Source organism: Loxodonta africana, chromosome 3 (assembly GCF_030014295.1).
Source record: "Loxodonta africana isolate mLoxAfr1 chromosome 3, mLoxAfr1.hap2, whole genome shotgun sequence".
Classification (NCBI taxonomy): domain Eukaryota; kingdom Metazoa; phylum Chordata; class Mammalia; order Proboscidea; family Elephantidae; genus Loxodonta; species Loxodonta africana.
In genome coordinates, this window is record NC_087344.1 from 12,244,187 (window position 1) to 12,258,564 (window position 14,378).

A 14,378-nucleotide genomic window follows, 5' to 3' on the forward strand; every position below is an offset into this window, starting at 1 on the left:
CATTGGCCGGCGCAGCTGTCGCGGCCTCCCAGGCGCGCGGGGAGGCGGAACTTCCGGTCGGCGCCGCCTGCGCAGGGCTCGGCGGCCGGCGGAGACGGGGGCAGTGGAGATGGCCGCGGAGGGGCGAGCTGAGGGTCCAGCCCCGCGAAGACCGGGGCTGGCAGAGAGTGGTGGTGGGTCGAGGAGCGGCGCTCCTTGTCGGGCGTCCATCGTGTGCCCCGCTCCTGTTTACCCCGCCTCCCTGCAAGGTAGGAACGGTCATCGCACCAAAGGGAAAGGGACAGGTCCCCGGTTCGAATCCTGACGCCGCGTTTTCGCGCTACGTGCCGTTGGGCAAGGGCTGACGTCATCTCACCTGGCCTCAGTTTCCTTAGCTGGTGGGGCGAGGAGGCGGGGCCTAGGATGTTGTTAGAGTTCCAGCAGTGTGGGCTGTGAGAGCTAACGGGTTCCCAGAGGCTCCGGCTAACATTCATTCTTTAAGATTTTATTGAGTGCCTAGTATAAGCCAGTCACTGTATGAACTCTCATTAGGCTGACATTCTAGACGATTGCGTCTAGTAGAAATATAAAGGAGCCACAAATGCCAGCCGTTTGTGTAATTTAAATTTTCTAGTAGTAACGGTGGCTCAGTGGTTAATCGCTCGGCTGCTAACTGAAAGGTCAGTGGTTGGAACCCATCAGTTGCACCGTGGGAGAAAGATACGGAAATCTGGTTCCATAAAGATTTACAGTCTTGGAAACCCTATGGGGCAGTTCTGCTCTGTACTGTAGGGTTGCTGTGAGTTGGAATTGGCTAGAGGGCAGTGGGTTTGGCTTTTGTTTTTCTTATTGGTTTAGTAACCATGTCTGAAAAAGAAAAAGAAACATAGTAATTTTAATAATGTGTTTTCTTTAACCCATTGTGTTGAAAATATTGTTATTTTGATATGTAATCAACATAAGAAATTATGAGGTCTTTTTTTTCCCCACGTTTTCAAAATTTAGTGTGTATTTACATTCACAACACAGCTCAAGTCGGACTGACAACATCTCAAGGGCTCAGCCGCCACATCTTGCTGGTGGCTACCTTTTCGGACCACACAGTGCCAGATGAAGAAACAGAAAAGAAACAAAGAGGGGAAAAGTGGTAAGATAAAAAGTAAATCGGGAAGGGAAATGGGGAATGTCAAGGTTGCAATTTAAAAGAGGGTGGTTGGGAAGGCCTCAGTATGAGAAGATGGCATTTGCAGGAAGACCTGAAAGAGCTGAGGACACTGAACAGATAACTACACTCTTCATTGTTTAGTGCAACACTGTCCAGTAGAGGCTTCTGAGATAATGAGTAGGTCCTATACCTCTGCTGTCCAGTTCTGTAGCCATTTGGTTTTTGGGTGCTTGACATGTGGCCAGTGGCACTGAGGAACTGTTGTATCCCCAGGTCTAAGCGCCTGCACCTGGTGCATTCTGGGTGATTAAAAAGCATTGATGGTCTAGAAGAAACAATACCCCAATAGCAACAAGGACACTTAGAGCCCAGATCTTGGTTTCTAATACCAATTTCCAATTTAAATTGAATTAGTTAATTTTAATTAATTAAAATGTAAATACCCACGTAGGACTAGTGTTTCTTGTAGTGTACAGCACCAGTTTAATACAACAGTAGCGAGTACTCTGAAATGGATGCATACTGCATGTTAAAAACTATGTGTGTTGTCATGGATTGAATTATATCTCCCCAAAAATGGGTATCAATTTGGCTGGGCCGTGATTCCTGGTATTTTGTGGTTGTCCTCCATTTTGTGATTGTAGTTTTATATTAAAGAGGATTAGGGTGGGATTGTAACATCTGTACTAAAATCACATCCCTGAGCCAATTGTAAAGGGGGTTTCCCTGGGTTGTGGCCTGCACCACCTTATATCTCTCAAAAAATAAAAGGAAAGGAAAGCAAGCAGAGAGTTGGGGACCTCATACCACCAAGAAAGAAGCATCGGGAGCAGTGTGCTTCCCTTCGACCTGGGGTTCCGGCGAGGAGAAGCTCCTAGTCCAGGGGAAGATTGATGAGAAGGACCTTCCTCCAGAGCTGAAAGAGAGGGAAAGCCTTCCCCTGGAGCTAATGCCCTGAATTTGGACTTCTAACCTATTAGACTGTGAGAAAATTAATTTCTCTTTGTTAAAGCCATCCATTTGTGGTATTTCTGTTATAGCAGCACTAGATGATTCAGACATGTGTTCTCCCCCGTCATCTTTTCAATTGTTATATGAGATGGTAGCTATGATTGTCACCATGATGAAGAATGAAGTCCTTCATTTGTTCATTAATACTTAAAAAATTATCATTAATAATAAAACCCCCAAACCCCTTGTTGTCAAGTCGATTCTGACTCATAGCGACCCTATAGGATGGAGTAGAACTGCCCCATAGGGTTTCCTAGAAACAGCTGGTGGATTCAAACTGCAGACCTTTTGGTTGCAGCCGAGCTCTTAACCACTACATCATCAGCGCTCCATTATTAGTAATAGACTTTATTTTTGTAGGACAGTTTTAGATTTACAGAAAAGTTGAGAATTTATATAGAAAGTTCTTATATACTTTATACCCAGTTTCCTCTATTAGTAACATCTTACCTTAATATGTGTTGAAAGTAATGAGATAATACCAATACATAACTGTTAACTAAAGCCCTAGCTTATTTAGGTTTCTTTAGTTTTTACCTAACGTCCTTTCTCTGTTCCAGGATTCCATCCAGGATCCCATATGACGTTTAATTACCATGTCGCCTTAGATTCCTCTTGGCTGTGGCAGTGCCCATATTTTTGATGACCTTGACAGTTTTGAGGAGTACTGATCAGGTATTTTATAGGAACCTCTCTACTGGAATTTGTCTGATGTTTTTCTAATGATTAAGACTAGGGTTGAGGGCATTGGTAGTTCAGTGGTAGAATTTTTACCTTCCATGCAGTAAACCCAGGCTAGATTCTGGCCAGTGCACGTCATGTGCAGCCACAACCCACAACTCAAGACGATGTGTTGCTGTCTGGCTGCCTTAGTTATCTAGTGCAACTATAACAAATACCACAAGTGGATGGCTTTAACAAACAGAAATTTTTCTCTCACAGTTCAGGAGGCTAGAAGTCCGAATTCAGGGCACCAGCTCTAGGGGAAGACTTTCTCTCTTTGTTGGCTCTGGGGGAAGGTCCTTGTCATCACCCTTCTCCTGGTCTAGAAGCTTCTCAGCACAGGAACCCCAGGTCCAAAGCACATGCTCCACTCCTGGCACTTCTTTCTTGGTGGCATGAGGTTCTTTCCTCTCTGCCCAATTCACTCTTTTATATCTCAGAAGAGCTTGGCTCAAGATACAGCTTAATCTTATAGATTGAGTCCTGCCTCATTAATTTAACTGTCTCTAATCCTGCCTCATTTTTAATCCTGCCTCATTAACATCATAGAGGTAGGAGTTGCAAAACATAGGCTAATCATATCACATAACACAATGGTAGATGGTCATACAATACTAGGAATTTTGGCCTAGCCAAGGTGACACACATTTTGGGGGAATACAATTCCATCCGTAACACTTGCTGAACAGATTTCAGTGGAGCTTCCAGACTAAGATGGACTAGGAAGGAAGGCCTGGCAATCTACTTCTGAAAATCAACCAGTGAAAACCCAGTGAATCACCACGGTCCTATCCACAACTGATCATGGGGATGGCACAGGACTGGGCAGTGTTTTGTTCCATTGTGCATGGGGTCGCCATGAGTTGGGGACCAACTTGATATCAGCTAACAGCAGCAATGGGTTATTGGGAGGAAGACCACAGAGGTAAAGTGCCATTGTCATCACATCCTATCAAAAGTACACACTGTCAACATTACTTATGACCACTGGTGTTAACCTTGATCACATAGCTGAAGCATTGTTTGTCAGCTTTTCTCCACTATAAAGTTACTCGATTTTTCCCCCTTTGCATATTGCACACCTTGGAAAGAAGCCACTTTGTGCAGCCCACCCTTAAGGATTGGGGAAATATTCTCCACCTCCTTGAGGGTGGGACAGCTACATAAATTATTACATGGAATTCTTCTGCATGAGAGATTTATATCTTCTCTCGTTTATTAACTTATTTAATTAATTCTGTCAGTATAGTCTCATGGATATTTATTTTGTACTTTGGGTTGTTGTTAGTTACTGTCAAGTCGCTTCTGACTCAGTGGTGATCCTGTATGTGCAGAGTAGAACTTCCCCAGGGTTTTCAAGGCTGTGACCTTTCGGAAGCAGATCACCTGGCCTGTCTTCCAAGATGTCTGTGGGTGGGTTTGAACCGCCAACCTTTTGGTTCGTAGTCAAGCACTTAACCGTTTGTGCCACCTGGAAACTCCTGTACTTTGGTGTTATGGATTGAATTGTGTCCCCCCAAAAATGTGTGTCAACTTGGCTAGGCTATGATTCCCAGTTTTGTGTGACTGTTCACCATTTTGTCATCTGATGTGATTTTCCCATATGTTGTGATCAGGCCTGGATGATGTTAATGAGGCAGGATTAGAGGCAGTTACCTTGATGAGGCAGAACTCAATCTCTAAGATTACGTTGTATCTTGAGTTAGTCTCTTTTGAGCAGAGAGATGGGGCACCTCATACCACCAAGGAAGAAGAGCAGGAGCGTGCGTCCTTTGGACCTGGGGTCCCTGTGCTGAAAAGACAGTTCAGTTGTGAGGATTTTTGTTTTCTTTATGTTTGAGCTACAATCCGTATCGGAGGCTGTAATCTTCGATCTTCATTAGTAAGTGCTTCAAGTCTTCGTCCCTTTCAGCAAGCAAGGTTGTGTCATCTACATATCACAGGTTGTTAACAAATCTTTCTCCAATCTGATGCCCCGTTCTTCTTCATATAGTCCAGCTTCAAGGATCATTTACTCAGCATACGGATTGAATAAACCAAAACCAAACCAAACCTGTTGGTGTTGAGTCAAGTTCAACTCATAGTGACCCTGTATAGGTATGGTGAAAGGATACAACCCTGGACATACACCTTTCCTGACTTTAAACCACGAAGCAGCCCCTTGTTCTGTTCGAACGACTACGTCTTGGTCTAAGTACAGGTTCCTTATGAGCACAATTATGTGTTCTGAACTCCCATTCTTTGCAATGAATGTTATCAATACTTTGTTATGATCCACACAGCGGAATGCCTTTGCATAGCCAAGGAAACACAGGTAAACATCTTTCTGGTATACTCTGCTTTCAGCCAGGATCTATCAGACAGCCAGCAGTGATATCACTCATGCCACGTCCTTGCCCGAATCCAGCTTGACTTTCTGGCAGTTCCCTGTCGATTCACTGCTGCAACTGCTTTTTAATGATCTTCAGCAAAATTTTACTCGTGTGTGTGATATTAATGATATTTTCAGTAATTTCTACATTTTGTTTTATCTCCTTTTTTTGGAATGGACACAGATATGGATCTCTTCCAGTCACTTGGCATGGATAAGTGAGCACTTCTAGTGCTGCATCAGATTGTTGAAACATCTCAATTGGTATTCCTCTTCAATTTGCCATTCCTGGCATGGTAGATCATATGATTATCTGATTCGCAATGGCCAATACCAGTCCATTTCAGCTTACTAATGCCTAAGATACCAATGTTTATGCATTCTATTTTTGAGGACTTCCAATTTTTCTGGATTCATACTTTGTACATTCCATGTTCTGATTATTAATGGATGTTTACAGCTGTTTCTTCTCATTTTGAGTCCTGCCACATCAGCAAATGAAGGTCCCAAAAGCTTGACCCCATCCACATCATTAAGGTGGACTTCACTTCGAGGAGGCAGCTCTTCCCTGTCATCTTTTGAGTGCCTTCCAACGTGGGGGGGTTCATCTTCTGGCACTGTATTAGACAGCATCCCGTTGTTATTCATGAGGTTCTCACTGGCCAATTCTTTTAGCATTTGACTGCCAGGTCCTTCTTCCTAGTCGGTCTTAGTCTGGAAGCTCTGTTGAAATCTGTCCACCACAGGTGACCCTGCTGGTATTTGAAATACCGGTGGCATTGCTTCTAGCATCACAGCAACACGCAAGCCACCACAGTACGACAAACTGACAGTCGCGTGGTGGTATTAACAGTAATAACTACACAAAAAATTGCAATTGGCAGAGGCTTGGAGTGCCAGTAAAGCATGGAACAGGAGGATGTGACCTATTTTGGGGTGGCCACGTCAGCAGTGTTACAGCTGCGACATGAAGGGTGGCACAGAGGGGGCAGAATATTTCAGGCAGGAAGAATTCCAAGTACAAAGGCCCTGGGGCAGGTAAAAGCTTGGTACACTCAGGAACTGAGAAAAGGCCGGCAGCGGAGATGTTGTAGGAGAAAAGACTCTTGAATTGGTGGGGACAGATCATGTGATCTTTCTGGCCGTGGTGAGTAGACACCCAGTCCTTAGAGCAAGGGAAGTGACTTGCCCAAGTGCACGTGTTTAGTGACAGAGCCAGGATTTGAACCCTAGTCTGCTTCATCTTAGAGATTGTTTTCTCCTGGTCTGAATTCAGTAGGAAGTTCTTACTTTTTGTTTGTTTTTGTTTTTCTTTTGAGTAAGAAGCATAGTTCTGATCCTTAGGAGTAGGAAGCAGCATACACGTGAACCACTGTAGTTCCAGGTTGCTTTTTGTTGTTCATTGCCTCTGAATCGGCTCTGGCTAGTGGCAACCCCAAATACAAGAGCACAAAACATGACCAGTCCTCACGATTGCCAACATATGTAAATCCACTGTTGTGGCTATTGTGCCAATCTGTCTCCCTCACTGGCGTCCTACTTCACCAGACATGATGTCCTCCTCTAGTGATTGACCCCTCCTGATGATGTGATCCATTGGTTGTCATTGGCTAATTTTCAGAAATGGCTCACCAGGCCTTTCTTTCTAGTCTGTCATAGTCCGCAAGCACCATAGAAACTTTTCCACTGTGGGTGACCCTGCTGGTATTTGGAATACTGGTAGCATCACAGTAACATGCAAGCCACCACAGTACGACAAACTGATAGACATATGGTGGAGGTTGCCCTTGATCTCCAAGTTCTGGTTCATTCCTTCAGCTTGAGCTAATGAAGGTCTGTGAGGTGAGGAGACGCATGATGACTCAGCCTGGGTCCCTGCTCTTGAGGACGTACGTTACTGCCTTCAGGGAGAGACACAGACACATAAATCAACATGGTGTGACAGGGACAGGCACAGAGTGCTGCCTCTCATGGAGGGCAGCGTCTGAGCCAGATTAAAGAATGAGCAAGGGTCTGCCAGGCAGAGAAAGGGGAGGAAGGGGGCTCCAGAAGAACTGCTGCAGCAAAGGCACAGGGGTGGTTTGGGGAGCGAGGAGATGTTGGCAGTGCTGGACGCAAGTTATAAGGGGCGAGGACTGCAAAGTGGCATGGACAGATACCCTTCCCTGGTTGTGAAGGGCCCTGGAGAGTCAGGCAGAGAGTTGGGATTTTAGCCCATAGACCAGGGGTCCACAAACTATAGCCCTTTCAGCCCACACCTGTTTTTACGCGGCCTGTGTCTTAGTCTGGGTTCTCTAGAGGAGCAAAACCAGTGAGATGTGGATGGATGGATGGATGGATGGATTAGATAGATATAACATATATACGGTCATACATCACTTGATGTCTACAGTACATTCTGTGAAATAGGATATTATGTGATTTGGACATTGTGTGAACACCTGGGTCCATGGGACACAGGACTCCTGGGTGTACAGTTCCAGGGGCTGCTGTGCAGTGCATGGCCCAGGCAGCTCCCACTGCAGAAGCCTCAGGTGAGTGCTTGGCTAAGTCCCACCTATTCCACGGCCCTGCAACCCCATCAGGGTCATGGCAGGGAGGCTCCAGGCAGGGGCCAGGGAATGAGAGGAGCAGACTCTGCAACCTGGCGACCCCTCCCCGGCTGGGCCCTGTCATGCCTGCCATCCTTGGGCACTCAGGAGCACGGTTGGGCGCCCACTCCTCCCAGCAGCAGGGGTACCTGATCCCACAGGTGGGGGGTGGCGGAGCAGGCTTGCAGCCAAGTTGTGCTATGGGCATCCCCCAGAGGGTACACACTGGATCACAGATGTATATGTGGTTGGACGTTTTCTGAATGGATGTTATGTGGCACATGACTGTATACGTGTGTGTGTGTGTGTGTGTGTGTATATGTAGTATAATAAATATACTTGTATTTATGTGTACATAGAAGAATGGGAATTCCAGAACACTTAATTGTGCTCGTGAGGAACCTTTACATAGATCAAGAGGCAGTTGTTCGGACAGAACAAGGGGATACTGATTCGTTTAAAGTCAGGAAAGGTGTGTGTCAGGGTTGTATTCTTTCATCATACCTATTTAATCTGTATGCTGAACAAATAATATGAGAAGCTGGACTATATGAAGAAGAACGGGGCATCAGGGTTGGAGGAAGACTCGTTAACAACCTGCGTTATGCAGATGACACAATCTTGCTTGCTGAAAGTGAAGAGGACTTGAAGCACTTACTAATGAAGATTAAAGACCACAGCCTTCAGTATGGATTACACCTCAACATAAAGAAAACAAAGCTCCTCACAACTGGACCAATGAGCAACATCATGATAAACGGAAAAAAGACTGAAGTTGTCAAGGATTTCATTTTACTTGGATCCACAATCAACAGCCATGGAAGCAGCAGTCAAGAAATCAAAAGACGCATTGCATTGGGTAAATCTGCTGCAAAGGACCTCTTCAAAGTGTTGAAGAGCAAAGATGTCACCCTGAAGGCTAAGGTGCGCCTGACCCAAGCCATGGTATTTTCAATCACATCATATGCATTTGAAAGCTGGACAATGAATAAAGAAGACCGAGAAAGAGTTGACGCCTTTGAATTGTGGTGTTGTCAAAGAATACTGAATGTACCATGGACTGCCAAAAGAACGAACAAATCTGCCTTGGAAGAATCGTGGCCAGAATGCTCTTTAGAGGCAAGGATGGCGAGACTGCATCTTACATACTTTGGACATGTTGTCAGGAGGGATGAGTCCCTGGAGAAGGACATCATGCTTGGCAGAGTACAGGGTCAGCGGAAAAGCAGAAGACCCTCAACAAGGTGGATTGACACAGTGGCTGCAACAATGAGTTCAAGCATAACAACGATTGTGAGAATGGCACAGGACCGGGCAGTGTTTCGTTCTGTTGTGCATAGGGTCGCTATGAGTCGGAACCAACTCAATGGCACATGACAACAACATATATATACAAAGAGAGATTTAAGGCAAGGAGATGGCCCAGACAGTTGTAGGGGCTGGCAAGTCCCACATCCACGGGTCTAGTAGCAGGCTGGAGACCTCTGCTGGCTCACGGGATTGCAGAGGCTGGTGAATTCACAATTTGCAGGTCAGAGACTTCTGCGGGCTTATGTCCAAGAACCGGAGGTCAGGTGACGGAGAAGAGTACAAGGTTGAGAGAGCAAGCTTTGCCAGAACATCCATATATATGTGTGCGTGTGTGTATGAATATATATATTTATATATACATGGGAGGCAGACCACACCACCAAAGAAACTCCCCTTTCAACTGATTGGCTTGGCTGCTCCCATCAAATTACATCATGGAAGGTGATTACGTTATATTACATTATGGAAGAGCAACCAGTCCGGTGTCTGCCAGACCACTGAGACTCATTGCGTCACCAAGTTGACAACAGGACATTAACCATCACAGCCTGTGAGCTAAGAACAACTTTTTTAAAAAACTGGGATACAAATATATGTAACAAAATATTACCAATTCAACAATTTTTACATGTATAATTCAATGACATTGATTACATTCTTCATGATACGCAACCATTATCACTATCCTTTTCCAACCTAAGACTTTTACATCTTTAAGTGGTTAAAAAGAAATCAAAAGACTTTTCACAATAGCGAAAAGGTGGAAATAACCAAAATGTATGTCAACAGATGAATGCATAAACAAAATGTGGTACATACATGCCATGGAATATTACTCAGCCGTGAGGAGACATCAAGTCCCGATGCATGCCACAACACGGATGGACCTTGAAAACATTACGCAGAGCAAAGTTAAAGTCAGTCACAAAAGGACAAATACTGTGTGATTTCACTTACGTGAAATAAGCAAATACATGGACGCCAAAGATTATTCGTGGTTACCAGGGGTAGGAAGGCAGGCGAAAAGAGTTGTTTTGGGGGGCATTGAGTTGATGTTAACGGCGGTGGATGATTTTGGAAAAGGATAGCAAGAACAGTGGCACGTGAAAGACGTAATCAATGTCATTGAATTGTAAATGTGGAAGTTGTGTTTTGGTGTGTATATTTCCACCTCAAGAAAACAAGTCAAAAAATCAAAAGAAGAATCTTTTGTGATGAGCAAAAATCACATGAAATGCAAGCTCCAGTGTCCATGAAGTTTTATGGAAACAGCCCGGCCTGTTTGTATTGCCCATGGCTGCTTTCTGGCCACAGAGGCAGAGTTGAGTAGCTGCCAGGGGCAGGGCCAGCCTCATGGTTGTTCAACCTATGTGGTCACACCAGGCCCATGCTCAGGAGGGCCCCACACATCTGTCACTGTTTTGAAATTCTCAATACTTCAAAGAAGGGGCCCCCCATTTTTGTGTTGCAGTTGACCCTGAAAATTACGTAGCTGGCCCTGGCAACAGAAAGATGGCCCACAAAACCTAAAATATTTACTACTGAGCCCTTTTCTGAAATAGTTTGCTGATCCCTGTGTGGTCGGCAGAGCAATGCCCTCCTCCAAAAGATGTCTGCATCCTAATGCCCGAGGCCCGTGAATATGGTACTTGACATGTCAAAAGGAACTTGGTAGGGGTGATTAAATTAAGGACCTTGAGATGGGAGATGACCCTGGATTATCTGGGTGACCAGTGTCATCACCAGGGTCCTTATCAGAGGGAGGCAGGAGGGCCAGAGAGCGAGATTGGAAGATGCTACACTGCTGACTCTCAAGATGAGGAAAGGGCCTTGAGCCAAGGAATACAGGTTGCCTCTAGAAGCTGGAAAAGGTAAGGAAACCAGTTGTCCCCTAGAGCATCCAGAAGGAACGAGCCCCGCCAACACCTGGGTTTCAGCCCAGTGAGACCCACGTCAGACTTGCTGACCCCCAGGTAATAAACTCGAGTTGTTTTAAGCCACCAACTGTGTGGTCATTTGTTACAGCAGCCACAGGAAGCTAATACACCTGCCATAGACGATGACCATCTAAAAGAGTTTATCTTTTAGCCAAGAGAATTTTAGATGAGAGACTTACATGTATCTTTGTTTTTTTTTATTTGAAGGAGGAGAACCAGGCGTGGATGCAGAGAATGAACGGAAGAGGAGGGAGACCTCACGGGAGAGCCACAGAGCTGGAGGGGAATGGAGAGAGGGTGGGGATTCCCCACGTTTAAGAGGGCTCAGCGACCAAGGAAATCCGGAGAAGGTGGAGGCCAGATGCATTAGATACAGTGGCGTGGGGGGTGCCATCCACTTTGAACTTGATCTCACCTTCCATGCTGCGGGAGCTGCAGGTTCCATTTCCGGCCATGTAGCTCAGCACAGCCACCACCCATCTGTTGTGGTGGCAGCTGAGTTCTTTAGGGGCTGGATTTCCGTCTGGTTCCGTCTCAGGTGTGAAGGGGTCAGCCATGGAAACTTTATTTTTATTGACCAGTTGAGTTTATTGTTAGGGTAACCACAGTTTGAAGTTCATTTCCCTGGTTTGGTCAGAGTTGGAGGAGAAAGTCACCACAACAGCATCCTCCCAGGCGGGGCCCTTTGTGTTTCCTCCTTGTGTGCATTTCTGACCTGAAGAGGCTGGCCTGGGAGCAGGCACAAAAGTGCCGGCCTTTGGTTCAGAAATTGCCGTGCTGATAACGGAACTTCTCTGAGCCTCCGTTTGCTCATTTGTGAAAGGTGATACCGCCTACCTTGGGAACACATGTAAAGCTGGCACTTAGCGGAGCACTTGAACACAGAGGCTGCTGTCATGGCGGAGTCCTTGGGTGGTGCAAACAGTTAACGAACTCAGCTGCTCACCGAAAGGTTGGAGTTCCAGTCTACCCAGAGGTGCCTCAGAAGAAAGGCCGGGTGATCTCCTGAAAACTCAGCTATTGAGAACACAATGGAGCACAGTTCTACTCTGACACACACGGGGTCACCATGAGTCGGAGCTGACGGTAACTGGTAGCCATCATAGTAACAGCCCGGGAAAGTCCTGGGGTGAGTGCCCCAGACAGCAGTAAGGGCCACTCCTTGTCTTAGAGTTACCTCTTCTGTGAAACACTACATGAGATAACATGGGTCACTGACGTGAGCAAGCCTGGGAAGTTTTATCTTCCAGAGTTATCTTTCTGGCAAGAACAGTGAAGGACATCTTATCTCCTGTGGGGTCAACAGGTTAGGAAAAGCCCCAAACAGCTCTGATGCCTAGGGTTATCAGGTGGCCTGCTTTCTTTTCTCGCTTTCTCTTTCAGGTGTTCTGGTGTGCACAATAAATCACACAGTCACCCTTGATCCTCCGGTGACTTATGCGGTAGTTACCGCTATCGCTTTTTTTTCCTTAATTTTTAATCCAACTGTTCTTCTTTGTGCTGTGTTTTTTCTCTTTTTGCTTTGTCTCTAATAAACGTTTTACATGTATTTGTTGGGTTTCTTTTGCAGTGATTTTTTTAATATACAATGTGGTGGTTTCCATTACATTCAGCAAGAATGGCGAGACTACGTCTCACATACTTTGGGCATCTTATCTCCAGGAGAGATCAGTCACTGGAGAAGGACATCATGCTGGGTAGAGGGTCAGTGAAAAAGAGGAAGACCCTCAGTGAGATGGATTGACACAGTAGCTGCAACAATGGCTGTGTTAGTCATCTAGTGCTGCTCTAACAAATGCCACAAGTGGCTGGCTTTAACAGAGAAAAGTTTATTCCCTCACAGCCCAGTAGGCTACAAGGCCGAACTGAGGCGCCAGCTCCAGGGGAAGGCTTGCCCTCTCTGTCAGCTGTGGAGGAGGGTCCTTGCCATCATTCTTGCCTTGGTCTGGGAGCATCTTAGCACAGGAACCTCAGGTCCAAAGGAGGTGCTCTGCTCCCGGCACTGCTTTCTTGGTGGTATGAGGTCCCCAGTCTCTCTGCTCGCTTCTCTCTTGTATAATCGAAAGAGGTCGGCTGAAGACACTGTTTAACCTTGTACACCTCATTAGTGTAACTGCCACTGACCCACTGATTGCATGACAGTGATCGGGTTTCACACCACATAAGGAAATCAGATCAGAGGATGAGATGGTAGACAATTACACAAGGGAGTCACGACCTAGCCAAGCTGCAGGTATTTTGGAGGAACACAATTCAATCCACGACAGCGGGCTCAAGCACGGCAACGATCGTGAGGATAGCACAGGGCCAGGCAGTGTTTTGTTCTGTTGTACGTGGGGTCGCTATGAGTCGGAACCAACACCTAACAACAACATGCTCGGAGCGGTGCAGTTGGCAGCACTATCTCAGTCCGGACGTTCTCATCACCCCGGAAGGAAACCCCATATCCATTAAGCAGTCTCTCAATTCTCCCTTGCCCGGGCCCTGGCAACCACTAGTCTGTCTTCTCTCCCTGTGGATTTGCCTGTTCTGGACACTTCGTATGAAATGGACTCATATGCTATGTGGCCTTTTGCGGCTGGCTTCTTTCACTCGGCATAGTGTTTCTGAGTTCACCCGCGTTGTATCGTGTATCAGCACTTCATTCCTTTTTGTAGCTGAGTGATATTCCATTGTGTGTACAGATCACATTTTGTTTATCCATTCCTCTGCTGATGGACGTTTAGGTTGTTTTCACCTCTTGGCTATTGTGAATAATGCTGCCATAAAATTCGTATACAGTTTTTTTTTTTTTTTTTTTTTTAGTACCGGTTTTCAAATCTTTTGGGTATATACCTAGGATTGGAATTGCTGGGTCATGGGGTAATTCTAAGCAGCCCTGGTAGTGCAACAGTTAAACACTCGGCTGCTAACCGAAAGGTTGGCAGTTCGAACCCACCCAGAGACACCTCTGGAGAAAAGCCCGGTGATCTGCTTCCAAAAGGTCACAGCCTGGAAAACCCTATGGAGCACAGTTCTACTCTGCACACATGTGGTCACCATGAGTCAGAACCAACTCCATGGTACCCAACAACAACAACGTGGTGATTTCTACGTTTAGCTTTTTGAGGAGCTGCCAGGCTTTTCTCTAATCTCTCTTTGTAAGTGAAGTGGAGACTTCAGTCATTGGCAGGCAGGCAGGCAGTTGTGACAGTTCACCAGCCTCGCTCGTCACCCAGGAACCCATGGGAAGTGGGACGGGCCCAAGGATTTACCAGCGTCTGCTTGCAAGGTGGGAGTCCCTGGGGCGG

General features: G+C 46.0%; 1 long non-coding RNA gene across 5 annotated transcripts; it reads left to right on the plus strand.

Annotated features, from left to right (window-relative positions):
• The first annotated feature begins 85 nt into the window (after nucleotides 1-85).
• On the plus strand, nucleotides 86-12,637 carry LOC135230603 (uncharacterized). 5 transcript variants are annotated; one of them, XR_010321207.1, is made up of 4 exons: nucleotides 86-248; nucleotides 985-2,127; nucleotides 2,716-2,830; nucleotides 11,296-12,637. It is a non-coding gene; the product is annotated as an uncharacterized LOC135230603 (long non-coding RNA). The 5 variants fall into 5 exon arrangements; XR_010321206.1 differs by having other exon boundaries at nucleotides 985-1,126; nucleotides 1,916-2,830; XR_010321205.1 differs by having other exon boundaries at nucleotides 985-1,126.
• Nucleotides 12,638-14,378: the final 1,741 nt, after the last annotated feature.